The following is a 4,905-nucleotide window of genomic DNA, read 5'->3' as shown; positions in this document are numbered from 1 at the left end:
GTAGGAAGAAAACGAAGCCTAGAAGGGCCCATTCTTTCCTTTAAGGAGACTTCTTGGAATTTGCACACACATTTCTGTGTGTCTCATTGGCTGGGTTCTCTATTAATGAGTGGGAGGCTTAGGTACATATTGAAAGGCAACTAGCTGTTCTTGTGACATGGTAAAGAAAAAACAGAACAAAATGTATGCCTGTGGTTTAAAATAAACAAAAAAACATAAACAGTATAGAAGGATATATGTGCAGAGTTGAAATTTCCCTCTCACTTAATGAAATGTGTCATTGTAGTCTGCTTAAACTTTTTTGAACACCCTCTTTTCATAAATGTTCCTCATTATTATCCTCATTTTTCTAAAGAGGAAAAGAACAAACCTATATTTAATAGTTTTTCTTTCATCCAGAGTACAGATATGTTAATTAGGCTACACCAGTTGGAAGCATCCGTGTGATGCTTTGATTTGGAGCTGAGTTATGTGGGGAAGGACGTAGAGTTCAGGGCACTCCTTAACTGGAGCAGACTGTGGTAGAGACGTCATGGTTCTGGAAGCAATAGCTGTGGCAGCAGCTTCCTGTTTCAGCCAGGTCTCCTACATTGTGGACAGATTCTTTACCAGCTGAACCACAAGGAAAGCCCGAGAATACTGGAGTGGGTAGCCCTTCTCCAGCGGATCTTCCTGACCCAGGAATCGAACCAGGGTCTTCTGCATTACAGGCAGATTCTTTACCAACTGAGCTATCAGGGAAGCCCGGGGTCCCTGACTGGCATTGCAATCACATGTCAGTGTTTTTCCACATGTGATTCTGAGAGTGTGGTTCTGGAGCTGGCAGCCAGGGGCAGCTTTTGGATTCAGCAGTGCCTTGGCTGTGACAGAGGCAATGCTCCGTTAGTGGACCCGTGCTGTGGTGTCTGAGTCTTTTATGGATCCTCAGCCTAAGGGCAATATCTTCAGCTTCTGCAGAAATGCTTTCAGCTTGAGAAACTAACATTCCTATAGAATTGAAGCTCCCTGGACTTCTTCCTGATAAGAATCTCCTCTATGTTATATACAACCGACTTACTCCCTGATTAAGATAATCATTATCCTGAATTTGGTATTTATTACTCCTTTGTATTTACATTTTTTAATCGATGTATATCTCCTTAATTATACAATGCTGTTGTTTAGTTGCCAAGTCTTGTCTGACTTTTGCAACCCCATCGGCCAGTTCTCCAGGCTCCTCTGTCCATGGGATTTCCCAGGCAAGAGTACTGGAGTGGGTTACCATTTCATCCTCCAGGGGATCTTCCTTGACTGAGGGATGGAATTCGGGTCTCCTGAACTGGCAGATGGATTCTTTACCACTGAGTCACCAGGGAAGGCCTAATTATATACTACTATATTATTTTATGTGAATATATTTATATATGAATGACAGCATTCTTCAAGAATTCTTCTGTAGCTTTATCCTCCTCACATTATGTTCATGAGATTCATCTGTTGATTCATTCATTTTCACTACTGTGTAGAATTGTATAAATATAACATAATGCATTTATCATTCTTCAGTCAATGTAAAACTTAGCTTTTTCTGTTTTAAATAATCCTGTTAAGAATTTACATTTTGAAAAAAAAACTCATGTCCCCTTGTGTTCACAATGACATGGACGTGTTTATTTAGGGTGTAAACCTAGGGACAGATTTACTGGGTTAGAGTGGTTCTATCTTTATTTATTAGTTACTGTCACATTTTTCTTCAGAGTGGTGGTATGGATTTACATTTCTACCAACAGTATATAAATGTTGGCCATTTGAGGTAAACCCTTGGTAAATTATCCATTTTTATCCTTTTCTCATATTTTTATTGAGCTGATGTGTAGGGGTGTTCTTTTTTCTTTATCCTGGGTAATAATGCTTTCTTAGTTATATGTGTTGAGAGTATCTTTTTTTCCCCAAGCCTGAGATTTGCCTTTTCAAATGATCACTTTTGACTAATAGACATTTTAAAAATGGTAACATTTATTGAATTTACCAATATCATTTTTGTGGTTTTGTGTCTTGTTTTAAAAAAAAGTTTCTCTATCAAAGTCATAAAAATATTCCCCACATTAACCTGTAAAACTTTTGTAATTTTGCCTCTCACATTAAAGTGGTGTATCAATTGGTATATTCAGGAAAACAGAACCACTCAGAATGATGTAGAATGAGGAATTTTCTTTAGGGACTTGAACTTCTGTCACTGTGGAATTTGGTAAAACAGTCTTATTTCCATTGTCTCTTCTGCAGCTGGTGCTGAGCCTAAAGTCAAAGGGAAGATTGGAATGATAAATGTGAAATGGTCAGAGCAAGAAAAACGAACTGTGTGAAACAGTTTCCTACCTTAGTTTCTCACCGGACAGCTTTGGCCTCTCCCGGTTTTTAAGCCACCAACCTTCTAGCTGAGGATAACCTGCAGGAAGGGCTGGCTGCCGCTCTTGTTAAGGAGCTACAATAGCATAGGACCTGGGATGTAGAAGATGTAAAAGAAGATATCCTATTGGAACTCAAGGAACTATGAAACTCAGCTACTCTTCTATGCCAACAGATTTAGCCAGAAGATTGCAAAAATGTGAAGGAGCTGCAAGAGAGCCTGCCTTACATTAACCTTCAGAGTAAGCATGGCTTCTGTTGTCTTCCTCCTGTCACATCTCAAGCAAATTTCACTGCTGGCCAAACCTAACCACTAAAAATCTAGAGAGAGAGAATTCTAGAAAACGTAGCCAAGTTAATGCTACAAAGTCATACACAGAATTTATTTTATGTATTCTGTGGAGTAGTAATTAAAATCCACTTTGTTCCATGTGGATAATTCCAGCCCCACTTATCAAATACCCCATTCTATCCTCCTCTGATTTACAATGCCACTTTTGTACCATATTACATTTCACTATATAGTGTGTTCTGGACACTTGTTTCGTTTCATTGCTATTTGTTGATTTCTGTGCTACTGCCTTGTTGCATGCTAAGTTGCTTCAGCTGTGTCCAGCTCTTTGCGACCCCATGGACTGTAGCTCACCAGGCTCCTCTGTCCATGTTGCCATACCCTCCTTCAGGGGACCGCTTTGTTAATATGACTTTATTGTAAGTATTGATACCAATGGGAAAATAAGTCCCACAATCTTGTTTTATTTTCATTAAGAATATTTTGCTTCACCTGACCCTTTGCTCTTATATGAAATACTAGAATTTCTTTGGCATTTTGACTACAGTTGCTTAAAGTTTAGATATTAATTTGACATCTTCATGATAGTGAGTTATTATATGTATAAATATGATATAGCTCTAAAAATATCTAGTCTTCTTTCAATGCTTCAGTAAAGTTTTATAATTTTTTGAGATCATGCACACATTTATTCCTAACTACTTTTTAATGGGGCTTTCCAGGTGGTGCAGTGGTAAAGACTCCACCTACCAATACAAGAGATGCAGAAGACAGAGGTTCAGTTCCCAGGTTGAGAAGATCCTCTGCAGAAGGAAATGGCAGCCCACTCTGGTATTCTTGGCTAGAAAACTTCATAGACAGCAGAATCTGGCGGGCTACCAGTCCATGGGGTCACAGAGGGTCAGACACGACTGAGCATGCACGCCCTTTTTAATGCTGTTGTTGAAATAGTATCAGTTTTAAAAAATTGTTTATTTAAAATATTTATTCATGACCTATAGAAATCAGTTGATTTTTGCTTAATTAGAAACTTTTCCGAACTTTTATTAAGTCTAATAATTTGCCTGTAGATTTTCTTGTGTTTTCTACAGATACAACTAAATAGTTGAAGTGTTAGTCACTGAGATGTGTCCGACTCTACAACACCATGAACTGTAGCTCACCAGTCTCCTCTGTCCATGAAATTCTCCAGGCAAGAACACTGGAGTGGGTAGCCATTCCCTCCACCAGGGTATGTTTCTGACCCAGGGACTGGACCCGAGTCTCCCACATTGCAGGCAGATTCTTTACCATCTAAGACACCAGGGAAGCCTACATATATAACTAACGTGTCTGCAAATAAAGGCTTTTTGTCCTTTAAATTGTTACTCTTATAATAAAAATAAATTATAATAAATACATTTATACTATATGATATCTATTTCATATAACATATAATATAAAAAATACTATTCTTATAGTTTTAGATAACCCAGATTTCAGGCATAATGTAAAATAAAAGTTTCTTGATGTTTACATGAAAGTTTGACAAGAGCTGGCTTTGTATTTACACAAGACTCACCTGTTGTCACAACTGACAAATCCTATTTGTAGTCTATCTGTATAATTGCTTAATGTTTTTGTAAAAAATGCTATCTTAATGTAATATAACTATAATATTTTGCTATTGCAAGAAAACTTTTTTAAAAATCACAGATATTTATACTTTGAACAATTGTCATTTTTGCAGCTATAAAACTTTACATTTACAAAATATATTTTCTCATAATATACTTTTTTGATGAATTTTGTATCACATATGTCTTTGATATAAGAAGCATTTTATAATTTACAATAGTGTTTATTTCTATTGCACCTACTGAAAGTATTACATAGACATGGAAATCAGTAATATTTGCTAGTTTGCAAATGTCACATTATTTGCTACTATAAATACTATATATTTTATAAAGCCTATATGTTATTTGAAATTTGAACTTCTTAAATTGTTCATGGTTCACATAGTACTTCCTTTTAAGTTTTAAAGCATAGCTTTGAAAATGTGGCATGTTGACCCTCTTTGTATCTAGAGATGCAATTAAAAATAATGGCCCAAATATTCAAGTAATAGCAAGTGTTGGCAATACGACATTGAGGCTATTCATTTGACCTTCTTTTCTGGCTTGCAGGCTTGCGGTTTGTTTTTAAATGGATGGCATGTTAAAGATCTGCAGACATGTCATTTTTTT

General features: G+C 36.7%; 1 non-coding gene across 1 annotated transcript; it reads right to left on the bottom strand.

Annotated features, from left to right (window-relative positions):
• Nucleotides 1-668: 668 nt before the first annotated feature.
• TRNAY-GUA (transfer RNA tyrosine (anticodon GUA)) lies at nucleotides 669-741 on the bottom strand. The gene has a single exon. It is a non-coding gene; the product is annotated as a tRNA-Tyr (tRNA).
• Between the last annotated feature and the right edge of the window lie 4,164 nt (nucleotides 742-4,905).

Source organism: Odocoileus virginianus, chromosome 5 (genome assembly GCF_023699985.2).
Source record: "Odocoileus virginianus isolate 20LAN1187 ecotype Illinois chromosome 5, Ovbor_1.2, whole genome shotgun sequence".
Classification (NCBI taxonomy): domain Eukaryota; kingdom Metazoa; phylum Chordata; class Mammalia; order Artiodactyla; family Cervidae; genus Odocoileus; species Odocoileus virginianus.
This window is presented reverse-complemented; position numbering and strand designations above follow the sequence as displayed.